At 50.2% G+C, this 15,825-nt stretch overlaps 2 long non-coding RNA genes across 7 annotated transcripts in view; one reads left to right on the top strand and one right to left on the bottom strand.

Moving 5' to 3' along the window:
- LOC144312107 (uncharacterized) overlaps positions 1-484 on the bottom strand; it is a 38,229-nt gene extending 37,745 nt beyond the window's left edge. For 2 of the 6 annotated variants that reach the window (XR_013377545.1, XR_013377544.1), the window contains exon 1: positions 243-484. This is a non-coding gene — a long non-coding RNA (uncharacterized LOC144312107). The remainder of the gene's footprint in view (positions 1-242) is intronic. The other 4 variants (XR_013377542.1, XR_013377543.1, XR_013377546.1 and 1 more) reach the window with 3 other exon arrangements.
- Positions 91-15,031, top strand: LOC144312109 (uncharacterized). Its single transcript, XR_013377549.1, has 4 exons — positions 91-622; positions 9,834-12,599; positions 12,947-13,079; positions 14,345-15,031. It is a non-coding gene; the product is annotated as an uncharacterized LOC144312109 (long non-coding RNA).
- Positions 15,032-15,825: the final 794 nt, after the last annotated feature.

Raw genomic sequence — 15,825 nt, 5'->3', positions numbered from 1 at the left:
TTTCCCTTCTCTCTTTTTTTCAAGATTATTTATTCATTCATTCATTCATTCATTCATTCATTCGTTCATTCATGAGAGACACAGAGAGAGACACACACACACAGGCAGAGGGAGAAGCAGGCTCCCCACAGGAAGCCTGACGCAGGACTCAATCCCCGGATTGGGGATCACACCCAGAGCCTAAGGCAGATGCTCAACTGCTGAGACACCCAGGCACCCCTCCTCTCCCTTCTCTTACTTACGGTGGGTGAAAGTGAAGAAGCAGCTAAGCTTTGTTCCCTAAAAGGTTCCAGAGTCCCAGATGAATCTCTAAGCCCTTGGCCAGATAAACTATATGGGAGACTGCAGAGGCATTAGGGTGTTGGGGCTGGGCCTGCCCTAGACCGCAACCAAGATAGAGTGTAAGGTGGTAACTGTCCCTCACCAGGTCATTTCACAGGCCACCTGTTAATTCCACTGTCCTTCCATCTCCAAGGGAACAGGTGCGTGATGGAGCTCTATTCTATCCCCTGTGTTCTAAGGTCCTTCCGCTGATGGGCTCTGGTGAGTGGTTCTGAAAGCTAAGGATGCATCAGTGGCCAATGCCCCCGCAGTTCTTCTGTAGTCACCAGTTTTGTAGCAGGTAAGAACCTTGCATCTCACTGCAATCAGCCTTGGGCATTCTCCTTCTGTGCTTTGAGGCTTGAAGGAATATCGCCACATACGAGTTCATCACAAATTTATTTCCAGGTAACTGGTTCTGCTTTTACATCTTTTAAATCTTGGTCTAAAATGGAGTTCTGAAATTGGATTTCATTCCCCCAGTTCCACCTTACTGAAGGGAATTCAGTAAGTCTCAAGAGACATACTCTTTAGCATTCCCACCCCAATTATGGCTTTCCCCAAACCCATTTGTGGCTGCCTTCTTGTGATTGCTAAAACATCCATTTTGGATAATTTCCCAAATAACATTGTTATTCTTTAAATTAAAGGTTTTCTGGAAAAAGAAACTACAAACAATGAGTTCATTAATGTAGCTTGGTATACAACTAACATACTAAATAACAGAAAAATTGGATATCCTTCAAGAGTTGGCTTTTTTTTTACAATAGCAACACAACAAAATATCTGCAAAAAACTTAATAATTTCTGCAAAATGTTTCAGAAAAAGACCTTTAATAAATGCTAAAGAAGAAGGGTGCCTGGAGGGTTCAGTTGGTTGAGTGTCCAACTCTTGATCTGGGCTTAGGTTTTGATCTCACAGTTGTGAGTTTGAGCCCTGCATTGGGCTCCGTGCTGGGTGTGGAGTCTGCTTTAAAAAAATGCAGGGGCATCTGGGTGGCTCAGTATATTAAGCATCTGCCTTTGGCTCAGGTCCCAGGGTCCTGGGATGGAGCCCCACATCAGGCTTCCTGCTCCAAGAGGAGTCTGCTTCTCCCTCTGCCTGCTGCTCCACCTGCTTGTGCTCTCTCTTTCTCGCTCTTGCTCTCTGTCAAATAAAAATAGTAATAATAATAATAATTATTATTATTATAAATAGTTTTTTAAAAAGCCAAAGGAGAGTAGAACCAATGGAAACACACTACGTTCAGGAAAATTCATTACCATGTCAATTCACAATCATGTCAATATCTTCATAATTAACATTATCGTGTCACTTATGTTAATATATAAACAATGTGATTTCAATGCAAATATCTGCTTTGTTTTAACTAAATAAGCAGATTTTAAAGTTCATATGGCAAATTAAGCAATCAAGAATACACAGGAAAAGAAAAAAGAGAACAAAAAAGGAAAAAAGGAAGGAGAAGGAACAACCACCTCCCATGTCGAAGCATGCCATAAAGTCTCAATAAGGAAAATAGCACTGTACCAGCTAATGGACAGACAGTCCAGTCAGTAGAACAAACTAGAAATAGACCCAGTTCTGGTCAGAAATTTAGTAAATTACAAAGATGACATGTCTAATCATTGAGCAATAGGCCAGTAAATGGTATCAACACAACTGAAAAAGAATTAAGCACACCATACCTTACCTCCTATTTTGACACAGCATCAACTCCAAATGGATGAAAGAGAGAAAGATTTTTAAAAAATGAAACCATAAAAGTACTAGAAGGAAACGTGGCAAATTCTTATAGAACCCTAAAGAACGGAGAGCCTTTCCTTTATCCAGAATCCATGAAAAAAATTTTTTTAAAGATTACAGTATCCTACCACCTAATTTTTTAAACTTAGACATACACAACATAAGCAAAATAAAAAACAACAATGTGGGGTAAATATTTGCAACTCTTACACAGAGAGCTGATCTTTTCTTGCCAGGAAAAGAGTTCCTAGAAATGATTAAGGAAAAAGATCAAGACAACAAGACAATTTTTGCTTAGATGGGCACAAGATACGCAGAGGCAGTTCATGGAAAAGGAAATGCAAAGTGGCTCTTAAATGAGTGGAATGATGCTGTCTCACTGTTATAAGAAGAATGCAGATTAAAATTGCAATGAGGGGCACCTGGGTGGCTCAGTCAGTTAAGCGACAACTCTTGATTTTGGCTCAGGTCATGATCTCAGGGTGGAGCCCCAGGTGGACTCCGTGTTCAGCAGGGAGTCGGCTTGAAAGATTCTTTCCCTCTGCCCCTCACCTCTCTCAGTGAGCTCTCTCACTCTCTCTTGCTCTTTCTCTAAAATAAGTAAGTAAGTAAACCTTTAAAAAAAAAAAGCTGCAATGAAATGTCCATGTGGCGAGGCTGTGGGGAAAGAGTTCCCTCCTCGGTTACCAGAGTCTGTGTATATTGTACAACCCCATCCAGAGCATCTAGAAAGCCCTGTAAATATCAAAAACACACTTCTTTTTGACCCAACCATCCTACTCACTGGAATTTATCCTACAGACATACCTGCACAAGCAGGAAATGTCCCGGGCTGGCACTGTTCATAGTAGCAAAAGATTGGAATCAACCCAAGGGTCCCTCGATAGGAAACTAGTTAAATAAATTTATGGCGTGTCCATAAATAAGACACTATAAAGCTGTAAAAATGAATGGAGACACTCTTTAGGCACTGATTTGAAAGGTCTCCAAGATATATAATTAAGCAAAGAGAAGAAATTCCAAGCTCGTTTGTGTAGAATGCTAACTTTCGGCAGCCTTGCCACCAGGGTATTCCGCTGGAGTTTCAATTTGCATTTCTCCTTCCTTAAGTGAGACTGAGGATCCCTCCATTCTTTCATGAGCCATTTTCATTTCCTTTTCTGTAAAGGCAGGAAAGAAAAAGAAAAAAACTACACGCGCGCACACACACACACACACACACACACACACACAGAGGCACAATAAACATGCCCAAGAAATTGCTCTAAGCGTTCACTTGGATTGGGTTGATGGGAGCAGGGCTAGAAGACAAGCTTTTCACAGTTTTGATTTTTGAAGCGAGAAAATGAATTATCCATTCAAATATAAACGCAAACTAAATTAAATCTTTCCCTACCAATTCCTCAGGCTCCCGCTAAGCCTCTCATGTTCCCATCTGCCAAGTATTTTTCCCACCTCTAAATCTGACTTTGGAGGACGGGGCAAGGTCAAGGGTGAACAGGCAGCGGGGGTGCCCGCGAGACCCATACGGATCGCCCCATGTGAATGGACTCCTGCCCATTTGTAGAAGATGAAGTCAGCAGTGGGGCTATTTTTGCCACAAGGGGAACAGTGCCTGCTTTGGGAAGAAATGGGCCGCTGAGTTGGGGCATCCAGGCAAAGCAACTTCAACCATGGACAGCATGTTCCTGCCGCCAGCCAAAGAGAAGGCTCTCGATCCCAGAATATTTCCTCTCCAGCCTTCTGTGCTGCAGCTAGACCCAGACCTGACCTGACTTCCCCGTTGTGCTGAGAGCTTTGCCCGGATTACAAATGTGCAACGGCTCTCAAGCTTGGCTCAGGAATCTGCATTTCTCTTGGAGCACCCGGAATGGCAGCCTGTCACCCCCAGCTTTAAATATTTTCCCCGCCTGAGGGACCCCCGGCCACAGCTTTGTTTTACCTTCCTTTGCGGAAGAACAAGAGCCAGCCAAGGCTCTGCAAGATGAGCCAGCACATCTGACGCACACGGAAAGGAAAAAGCAAACTGGCGTCTCTGACATTGCTGGTCCCCGCAGGCCTGAGCACTTGCAGCTCCCCCTTTGATTCCTCTGACTTTATGAGCTCAGAGCACAACAGGCTGGAAATTAGTAGAGCAGCTGCCCCAGGAAAGAATGTGCTCCTTCCCCCTTTGGAACTTCAAGGGAAAGCACTGAGGGGTGCGGGGGCGCAGGGAGAGGGGAGACGCCGTTTCTGCAGCTCCCACCAGCCTGACCGCTGCCGGGTGGACGAGCCCGGGGGGCCTGGGCACGAGCCTGGGGAGGCCCCATCCTCGGGAGGCCCCATCCTCGGGCTCCTGGGGCAGGCTGCAGAGGCTGCATTTGCTCCGTGGCTAGCCCAGGGGACAGATTCGCCCCCGCCCACCCGGGGCTGCGGGACACGAGGACACTGGCCACCCGGCGCCGGCCGCCCTGGAGACAGAGGGCCGCAGGCTGGGAGCCTCGAGCGGTCCCTCACGTCCACGCCCACGTCCACGTCCACGACCACGTCCCCCACCCAGGCCTCGGCCAGGCCACTCGGTTTCCCTAATTAAAAACCGCACGGGAGGGAGGACTCGGGCCTGGTTCCCGAGCTCAGCGGCAGAAAGAAGCTGGCGGGCTCGCTGGGGTGGGCACCGCGACGTCTTCCCCGCTCTCTGCCAAAGCGCCAGGGAACCAAGGACCCTCATTCGAGGCGAACGCGCCATTGCCCCCCGAGGGCAGCACCTTCCTCCTCCCAGCCCGAGGCCGCCCCACCTCTCGGAGTGTGGGCCACCCTCCCGGGAGGTCCGCGGCTGCTTCGCCATCTCAGCCATCTGGCTGGGGCCTGGCGACTCCGGGGCGGCGGTTCATCCCTCCCTGAGGGCTGTGGTGTCCCTAGCATCTGTGATGTCCTTCTTCGGGACATGTGGCTCTCAGAGTCCCTCCCGCCCATCGCGAGAGGGCACGGGAGGGCCCGTGGGTGACGTCCAGACTATGGTGTGTCTGTGGGTCTCCCTTGCAGAGTAGGAGTCCTCGGAGCTCCACCAGCCTCCCTCACTTGTCACCAGCCCCATGAGTCACCCCTACTCACTCCAACTTTCCCACGTCCCTCTGTAAGTGTGGGCCCCACAGTGCCATCCCCTCCGCGGTGTTCTGTGACCAGGGCAGAGGCTAGGAGAGCGCGGCTCCTCAGTCACCAGTTAGCTGGATGTGTGCCAAGCGCTGGGCCCCCCACGCCCGTCAAGTCGGGTTTCTAGTGGAGGATGTCTCTGCTAACTTGTGGACAAAATATGTCAGCCCCATCTTCTCCAGGTTGAAACTCAGAGTTCTTGGTCCCTGAAAAGTACCCGTGAGACCAGGCTCTCTGTGTGCCTGAGGTGGCCTCCTGCAGCCCGTGGAAGCACCGTGGGAAGTGAAACTTCACAAGGAGGAGGTGGGGAGAACTGAGGCCGGGGCTCTGGAAGCCCATCTGCTATCGTGTGCGTCCTCCTGCCAACCTGCTGGCTGCCTTCACGGCCCCTCCATTCTGTCTGTCCACAGTCTGAGGCCTTTGAGAGTAAGCCCTCCAGCCCCCACCATGCGCCGCTGTGAAATGAGCTCCCGAGCCTGGACTCCTCCTCAGTGGCCCAAATAGCAGTAACACAAGGGACCAAATGCCGCTCTGCCGCCTGCACAACAACAGAAACAGCACAGGGAGAAAGAGGCAGATAGGCAACGGTGTTGGAAGAAAACACAGGAAAATGTAACCTGTGCCAGAGTCCAGACGGGCCCATAAGTCCATGTGTGCATACCACGGATGAGTTATCCGTTGCTGTGTAACAAATTAGCCTAAACTTAGCAGCTTAACACAGCAATGGCATTTCTTAAGTTACAATTTCTGTGGGTCAGAAATCCAGGAGTGACCTAGCTGATTGGTTCTGGTTAAGGGTCTCTCCTCAGATTGTCACTAAAACGTCAGCAGAGGCAACAGTCCTCTGAACGCTTCACCAGGACGGGAGGGTCTGCTTCTAAGACGGCTCCGTTGTCACACGCTGGCAAGTCATTGCTGGGAGGAGACCTAGTTCGTCACTACGGGGGAACTGTTGGTGGATCTGTCCACAAGTGTCCTCTTGTGGCAGCTGGCTTCCCAGAGGGACTTATCCAAGAGAACAAGGCAGAGAAGCTTCTGTGTCTTCTATGACCCAGCTTCAGGGGTCAGACTAGTTCATTCCCATAATATTCAGTGTGGGAGGCGACTCCTGAGGGCCTGACTGCCAGGAGGTGGAACTCTGGAAGGGTGGGGAGTCATTCAGAGGCTGTGTGAGGACTGCGATGGGCGAGCCAGACCAGCAGGAATAGTTTGACCCACCGTCAACATTTGTCTCCCCAAACACCTCTCTACAGCTCTACTCCCGTATCCCTTTGGTTTGTTTTTGTAACAGCACACCGGGTATCAAGTGTGTGTCAAAAGACACCCTAGCCTGTTCAGCAGAGGGCAGAGGGACTGCAACTCATTCAGGAATAATGCAGTGCATGCTCCATTCTGCAGTAGAGCCGCCACCACCACAAAGAGAGGGCACAGGCCGCATCCAGCCCGCCCTCACCCCCACCGCCACCAAGGGCCTGCAGGAGTGTGTGAGTTTAATACAGAGACACTGGCCAGTTGTCAGGGAGAGGGACAAGTTAGGATGCAATGCTGAGTGCTTTTGTATGTGCTGTCTTTCCACACACCCTCTGGACTTTGTCCTAAATTCTTGGAGCACAGGGGACATTGAAAGAAATGGCATAAGTGAAATTCAGGGTCGTAATCCTGAGAAGAGTGTTAAGAATTAGTTGTGTTCCGTAACTGAGTAGGAGCTGGTACTTTTAGGGGAGGGAGCTGCCCCTTATTCCCATCAGGTGGCATGGGACCGTGGAGGACATAACACTAGGAAGACAGCAGGAGAGACCTCCGTGTGGCAGTGGCAAATCTCAAGGTCCCTTCACCAGCATGACAGGAGCTCAACAGCACAGCAGAGGCCTGGACAGCAGAGCAAAGGACTCCTGAGTGGCAGCTGCTGTGCCAAACTCTCTACAGGGCCAAGGAGAATCTTTGAGTCCTCTTGGGACCCTTCCCTTCCAGGGGAAGAAGGTAGGGCTTAGGTTCCAGAACTTATGCGGATAGAACTTCTAGCCACAAGCTGCTATTAGAGGAAGGCCCTGTCACTCACTGAACATAGACCCCTCCACAGCCCGGGAGACTCAGGTTGCCGTGGCCACTGTCCAAACTGGTGTCAGATCCAGAAGCAGCAATAGAAAGCTGATCTGGAGCCGCCTCAGTTTCTCCATCTGCGGAGAGGAAGAAAGGGGAAAAATAGCAGCTGTTCTTCTGCTGGAGAAGCCAATGCCCCCATGGCCAGCAGGGTAGCCCACCTCGAATCTGACCACAACCACTTTTGTTAAACATCTCAAGGAAATACACAAAACTGTCCACACTACTCAAATCAAAACTTCTTTTTTTATTTTTTTAATTTTATTCCACTTAAATTTTAAAAGAATGTGCTGTGATGGAAAGAGTTTTGAGCCGAGAGTACAAGTGTCTGGTTCCAGTTCCAGCTCTGCCACTAACTGGCTGTGTGAACTTGGTCAAGTTTCCGAGCCTAGAATTTCTTGACCGCACAAACAGGATGATAACAGCTAGCTCACATGTTAAATATTTGCATAAATATCCTGCGATCTATATGTTTTCATGTCATTTTTAGTTATTCCTGTCACACTGGGCTTTTAGGAGGGCAGCGGTCACATGGCCTCCACACGAGGCGGGGCTGTAGGCCCAGTGAGTGCCATCTCGGGCCTGGCATCAGGGAGGTCTCAGCCCTCAGAGATTGGAGGAGCATAGGAAGTACTCGATGGCAATTCATGGGTTGAGGGGGCAGAAAGGGACCCAGGCACCATCAGTACAAATGCCCCTACCCCCTGTCACAGATGGGGAACCCAGGGCCAGACTGCTCAAAATTACATGACCACTAGGCCAAGCCTTCTCTTGAGCACTCTGTTTCCTCGTCTACGTTCCAGAAGGCAGCCCAGGGAGCCAATGAACAAGGTGCTGACCAGGTATGTGGGTACTTTCCCTGGGGAAGACAAGAGCTTCTCACTCTGGCACTTCATAAAAATTCTTAAGACTAAATCTTACTGGGACACCTGGGTGGCTCAGTGGTTGAATGTCTGTCTGTCTTAAGCTCAGGTCATGATCCTGGGATCCTGGGATCAAGCCCCACATTAGGCTTCCCACAGGGAGCCTGCTTCTCCCTCTGCTTATGTCTCTGTCTCTCTCTCTCTGTGTCTCTCATGAATAAATAAATAAAATCTTAAAAAAAAAAAAAAAAACTAAATCTCACTGTGGGTCTGCCCTGTACCCTGAGGCCTTCCCTCCTGTCAGTGCCTGTATCCCAGCACAGCTCCCAGGGGTGGCAGCTGCACCGATGCCCAGCGATGATCCCGCCCTTCTGCCCACTGTCAGCCACCCCGCTACACAGGGCAGCACCCCCCCAACCCCCTCCTGCGGGCTGTGCTGGTTCCCTCCAGGCTGCCATCCTGAGCCCACTCCGCTCCTCCTTTGTCAGCTTCCGACCCAGTGAAACCTTTCCTCCACTTGCCTTCCATCCTCTATGCTTCCCTCTCTCTCTCCTCCCTCAAGAGCTGTCTCTGCAGATGATGCCCCCATCTATATGCCCAGCCCCCACATCGCTCCCCAGCTGCCCCATCTCCCTGGAACCCGAACACCAGCACGCCCTCTCCCTGCCAAGCCAGCTCCTCTTGCGCTGGTGAGGATACTTCCCTGTGAGTCACCTCCTCCAGCACCTCAAAGTCATCCTACACCCCTCCTTGACCCCACCCTCCCCGCCAACCCCACATCCAATTATTGCACGCTCCTGCGGGGGGCTTCCTTCCTAATGGATCTCATATATATTTCTTCCGTTCCATTCCCACTGTCAGTGAAGAGCCTCCAGAAATACTCCTTTCCCGTCACCTTCCCTCTTGGGAAGCTTCCAGATGTTCTCCACTTGCAGGTATATCATTCAGGTATATCAATCCGTGAGCCCACCATCCCGATGCATCAACAACCAATCCCAACCTGCGTTTCCACTTCCCTACTCCTCCTTGAACCCCTCACCTTAGCCCGACTACCTGTTCACTTGGGGTTTCAAACTGCTTCTTTTATTCCTTTCCCTAAAGGACTAATAACAGGAGCCCACATCTCCATGGCAAGTCCCATGTTTCGGGCACTGCTCTAACCACTTTCCACACACTCAGTCATGGAATTGTCACACCAACACTATGAGGCACAGAGAGGTTAAGTAAGTTGCCTGAGGCCACACAGCCAGGGAGCGGGTAGAGTCAGCGTTCAACCGAATGCCATCTCTGGCTCCAGGGTCACTGAACCAAGATGCCCATGTTGACAAACACACCTGTCTGTGCATAAGCGTTCCCTTACAGTTCAGTATTTTAACATTAACCAAGACCGGCACAGCATTATGGGGATTTTGAAGTGTAATTCCTGGAGGAAAGTTTTCCCACTGACCTCCAGGCCTGGGAGAGGATGATGAAGCAATAAGTCATCCTGCCATTAAAATTAAGTCCAATCACCCCTAATGGAATGTCACCTCTGAGATAGCCATTAACGCCACCTGGCTCACGCACTGACAGGGGGTCTGCATATATCACCATTACCTTGTCTAACAACCATTGTGTCCGAGGAGCGGGGAGACCTGAGAAGACACCAAGTGAACCCGGGACCCTCCCTGCAGGTGGCACCAGGCAGAAGGAAGCCTGCTGCTTCGGCACCGATGGAGGCGCCCACGTTTCCGTGTGGTGGAGGCCGGAGGGGCAGCCGAGAGACCTAGGCGGGACCCGCACGCAGAGCGCTCACTGCCTTCCAGGGAATCAAGCTCCAGGAAGAGGTGGCCTTGCCGGGTCCCTGGGCAGGATGCCAGACCCTGCCACTCCCAGCCCCACCATCACAGCATCCTGGAGGGCCTAGGTCCCCACTAGGCCCCCCGGCCCTCGGGGAGCACTCACTCTGCATCAGACTGCGGTTCTCTAACAATTTTGGTACCAAGAGCCTTTGCATGCGTGATGAGATAAGGTGGTCATTTTTATCCCATTTTGCAGGTGAGATGAACGAGATTCGGGGAGGGGAAGGGACTAGCTAGAAGAGAGTGGGGTGCAGGGAGAGAGCTGGTCGTCAGGCACCTGCACAGGCGTTGTTTCTGTAACGCCTGCACTTGGCCCTGTAAAGCAGATAGCGTGATGCCCATTAACAGAGGGGAAACCACAGACTTCACTGGGCCGAAAAAAACTGCACATCCAGCAAGTGGCTGAGTGGGACGTGGGCCTGCCCTCTTCCCCCGAGCGAGCGAGCATGGTGCCCTTCACGTGTCGTATTGTTGCTGCCACACCAGCCCCTCTCTCTCCAGGACCCCCATCTTCACTCGCCAGAGCTGGAAAGCCCAACCGCCCCAGTACCAGCCTGGTTTCCAGCTCTGCCCTCATTTGCTCCTGCTTGGCTTCGCTGGTCTCTGAAGGTTTCTCCCTGGGTCCACTCTGACCCTCAAAATGTGGCTCAGCAAACCCTGCCACGTGCGCAGTGCCCCCACTGCTCGGCCTGGCCCACTCCCGCTGTACTGACCAGCCACCTCCCTGGCCCTTTGCCCGCCTGCCCTGCAGGTCCTGCCTGGCTCTCTCAGCCCAGCCCGACTCTGGGCCTTGGTCTGTCGTCCCCGGGCGGCAGGTCCACGGTCACCTCACAGCCCAGCGGATGAAATTACCGTCTCGCCTTCGATTTCTGGGCAAGTCAGCTTTGACATGAGCCTTGTTCTGCCCACGCTGGGGCTGGTTTGGCCCGTCTCAGCAGGTGGAGGCCTGCCCCTGCTTGATCCCCCAGGAAGCACCTTCAGCAACCTGTGGTATCACGGCATTCACAGACGTTTCCAGCTTTTAATTATTTTCTGGAGCCTTTGTCTCCAAAACCAGGTGTTTTTCCAGGTCTGGCTTCTCTAATGGATTTTTCCTGGACTGACCCCTTGAATCCTTCCTGTGAGGAAGGCACCACGATGCTCCCATGCACAATAGGAATGCTGAGGAAAAGGTGCAAAGAAACTCGTCCAGAGTGAGCAATCTGCTGGAGTCCGGGTTCAAACCCAGAGAGTCTGATCCCAGGGCTTAGTCTTGGCCATCACCTCACCATGTAATCATGGTGATCAGGGAAGAGTAGACTTCGGGGTCGGAATTCTAGTTTGCTCCTTATTCTGTGAAACTGGCAAGTTATTTAACCTGTCAGAATATTGGTTCCCTCACAGGTAAAAATTAGACTAATAGTGACCATATCAGGTAGGGCTTGTTAACGAGAATTACAGAGCACACTGTGTGGAAGTGTCTAGAACAGTGTCTGGTACGTGCTGGGTTGCTTCCCTCACTTCCTCTCAGAGAGTCTTCAAAGCGCCTGCTGCCATGGTGATCACTTCAGAGCCAAGTACCTCAGGGTCAAGGGGTTTTTTAAAAAGCTCATTGAACTGTTCTAGAAAAACACTTCTAAGTTTCCAGAGATTTTTTTTTTTTTTTTAATCATCTGATGAGGAGAAGAGAAGAAAAATCTTGGTCTTCCTTGAGATTGTGGCTGGATTGACTGCATTTACTATCATTTCATGTATATGTAATAAAACACAGTGGTTTTCATATAATATATAAACCATCAAATAATCCTATTTGGTCAGTAGTCTGGTATTTCTAGCTTGTCAGGAAGCCAACATGCAACAGTCTGTGTCGGCTTCAGGAAGAGAAACTTTTCCATTCTCTCTGAGATAAGGCTTGTTGTCCTTGGTTCCCGGTCCCAAAGAGGACTGTGGGGATGTTGGGGGGAGGCCGTAGGTGATTCCTCTCACGTGTAAACGAGGCCTGAGCTCCTTCCAGAAGGCAGCAACCACGTGCTCCCTGAACCGGGCACTCCTTGCACCGGGCCCAGCCCTCCTCTGATTGGCACAAATGAGAATTTCGGAGTTGCTTCACAGAGGGATGGGTCCTACGTGGGCACAGAACAAAGCCAGGAGCTGAGCTGCTTTTCAGAGAATCCGTGGCCATAATTCTAATTCTTCTTCCTTCCCTTGGGCCAATATTTAACCTCCCCAAGGCCTATTTTTTAAAAATCATTTGAAAAGTTTGAATGACACTATAAGTGTCTCTGAAAATGCAGGGTAAAAAAAGATGCAGAGTAAATACAACTTCCTTTTCCTTAGGTTATTCTGTATCCTTGGACTATATCTGCAATGTTCTTCCCTCTTCTTCCCCTTCCTCTTTTTCCAGCAAATTCCTATGTATCCTTTAAGGCCCAGCTGAGAAGCTGCCTCCTCCAGCAAGCCCTCCCATATTCCAGCAGTCTGATAATGGCTGTCCTTCTCTGTCTTCATAAGGCCCAGACTTCTTTCTATCAAGGCACTAATGACCTATTCCATTAAACAGTGAACTCCTAGCTGGTAAAATGGGCCTTGGTCACCTTTGGACTCCCAGAACCGAGGCAGGTAAGGCCTGGCACATGGTAGACTCTCAGAAAAAAAAGCTTGCTGAACCAATGAATCATAAAGCTGAATTCCATAATCCAAGCCCTATTTTCTCATTCGCTCTCGATACGACGTACAGATTATACCCTCTAGAAATAAACAAGTCAAAGGTTGTGAGATCAGGGAATTAGGTCAAAAAGCAAGGTGAGGGGCAGGAGGTGCCATCACCCAAATGCACCAGGCCCTCGGCTCTGGGCAACCTTACTTAAAATGACCCAGCCCCACGGAGAGAGAAGGATAACCTTTCTGTCCCTTGCCAAGCTGTAAAAAGTGATGGCAAGAAATCATGCCCTAATTTTCCTCCTCAGATCACACCAGCTTGTGGAATTTAAATACGAGAATGTTGATAAATCCCAGAACAAAGTTTGGAGGACGAAGTCAATGTCCAGCACCTGCCAGATTCTGGATCCCAAAATTGCAGAGTCATGCTGAGTCGTAAAGGTAATCCTGTCTGCCCTCTGCTCTGGGTACAAACCTCTCTGGATCCAACGGTCACTCCCAGGCGTGGGGGTTTCTAAGTCTCAAGACTGAAGTTTTAAGTGGCAAAGAGAAAAGTCGCTCTGATATGGTGACATGTGTGAGAATCAATGGCATGCTTATTATGCACAAAGCACCACGTTGGGCATGAGGGCACAGAGATGAAGCGCATACATCATGCCTGCTCTCAAAAAGCTCGTGCTGCGGAGAGTCTAAGGGCCAGGGCAGCAGTGGCATAATTGAGGGCACCTATAATAAAGGCTGTAAGACAAGCATAAATGGGAAGAGGAGGCAGAAGCCACGTGTGGGAGTTCTGCAGAACAATTGGCCCCATTCCTTCAAAAACTCCACCGAAGCAAATGGTAGACTTGATTCAAAAGAATCGACTGTTAGCAAAAAAAAAAAATTGGGACAATTGGAATCTCAGTATGGATCGGGTATTGGATGATGGCAAGGAAAGGAACTGTTGGTAATTTCTAGACCCATAACCATATCATTATGTCTGAAAATGCCCATACTGCTTAGAGAGCAAAATCTAGTGTGCAGAAGTGAAATTACATGCCGCTATAAAAAATTCACAAAGACAGAGAGATGAAGTGAGTGTGGTAGAGTCTTGATTCCAGGTGACACACGGGTGGTGCCCATCGTACTCTGCTCTCCAGTTTGGGGAATGTTTGAAACGTTCATAATGCAGAAAGGTTAAAAATCAGGGTAGGGAAAAGGGAGCAGACAGCAGAAAAGGCATTTTCAGCGGAGTCTTGAAAGGTGAGCAGGATCTCATGGGTGGAAAAGGATAGGACCATTATTTGGGGATGGGGTGGAGGTGTGGGATCAGCCCAGCAGAGGCCCTGGGGCAGGAAGGGCCGGTGGTGGCTAGGTTGCCCTTATGCGGATCAGAGTTCCAAACATCGGCCCAGTGGGTAAAAAGGGGTGACTGGGTGATGGGCACTGAGGGGGGCACTTGACAGGATGAGCACCGGGTGTTATGCTATATGCTGGCAAATCAAACTCCAATAAAAAAATATACAAAAAAATAAAAATAATAAAAATAAAAAGGGCCACCTGCGTGTTGACCTGTTTCTCAAGGATGTGGTAAGTGCTGATCAACAAATAAGGCAAAAGACACGGAAAATGCTGCCCCTTGAATGCAGGCTGAGGGGGAGGGTGCCAGATGATTTTCCAAAACAACCTGTTTGTTCTTAACGGGTTGACCCTTGCCTCGAGGACAGTCCCTGGCACTCGTCACTGCTTACATAATGGCCCCTCCTGCTGGATCCAGGCTCCCTCTACAGAGACCACCAGCCCCGCGTGAGACTCACTGCCTTCTTGGGAGTACAGTTCCCGTGGCCCCTCATTCTGTGGATTGGCCAGCATCTCTGGAGAGAGCAGATTGGAGGTGACCACATAAGAGCACACCTGTCCAGGAGTGCATCCACCTGCCTCTCCCCTCCACCTACCCTCTCCACCCCACTCAGCTCTTCCCACTCCCCACCTGGATCCCTCTGCTGGAGCAGGATACGTTTTCAGGAACTGACACGATGTCCTCCCTCATCTCTAAGCCTGATCTGCTTCTGGCTTATCTGGTTCTGCTGAGATCATGGAAAAATGAACCCCAGTCATATCTACAGAGTGGCCTCAGTGTTCACCTCATGGGGTCATTCCATTTGACAGCCTGAGAGTGACTCAGAAACTGCCCTTGGTTCACTAGGGCCAGATGGGAGGTTCCTCTCTTGCAAGCTTATCTTCCCTTTGCAGCCCTGGTCTCTAACTGCCGTGGGTTGCAAAATCAAAGAAAAAATATTTACAATGAGAGTTGACCTAAAAAAGACTTAGATGGGGGTCAGCATACTTTCAGCTTGGCTTGACCTCCTCCTGACAAAGCCCTGGGGAGAGGGGGCACTGTGTGGTGAGAAGAGTGTGGGTTTCAGAGTCAGCCTGAGAACTGGGTTTGGATCCTACCTCCCCACCTACTCGTTTAGATGACAGAGCTAACCTCAGATTATATTTCCTATCCCGGAGGGTTTTGCAGACTACCTGAGATGCATGTGAGCTAGACGCTTGGCGTGGAGTAGCACACGTTGCCTCCTCCTCCCACTATGGACATCAGGTTCTCCATCTTTCAGATAAGGGAGTTGGAGGACGTGAGTATCAAGGCCAGTTTCGCTCCATCTTTCTGTCATTCCATGAAACCCCAGGAGCAGTGAGTCACTTTCCTTGGAGGGCCCTGTTGCTACTGCATCTGTCATCCAGCCTGTCCCCATGCCTTGGGCACAGCTGCTCCTGTAAAACTACAGAAACACAGGGACCTGAGTGGACCGTTAGCCTTCCATCCAGATAGGCTCTTGAGCTCCCCTTCTCCATCCAGAGAAGCTTCTCTGTTCCACAGCACAGTGGGTTTCTCCTTCCTAATTCCCCGCACTGCCTTGAAGGTCACTAATTGGGTAGAAATACGCTGTAAGAAACTCGGACCTTAGCCATGTTTCTGGTTAGGTAGCACGGATGGAACATTCCCTCAGACAGATGCTGGGAATCGAATCCACTCCCCACAGGCTGAGGGCTTTGGGCCCATCTATGATAATCTGCCCCAGGCCCCTTCGGATGGTTGGGTGGGGTTTCCCGATTATCCTGTGGACCCTGTGAAAGAGCTTTGGAAAGTGTAAAACCCCAGGAGAATGCACAGCAGCATTAGGATAACCCCAGTTTGGGTCTT

Source organism: Canis aureus, chromosome 4 (genome assembly GCF_053574225.1).
Source record: "Canis aureus isolate CA01 chromosome 4, VMU_Caureus_v.1.0, whole genome shotgun sequence".
Classification (NCBI taxonomy): Eukaryota; Metazoa; Chordata; class Mammalia; order Carnivora; family Canidae; genus Canis; species Canis aureus.
This window is presented reverse-complemented; position numbering and strand designations above follow the sequence as displayed.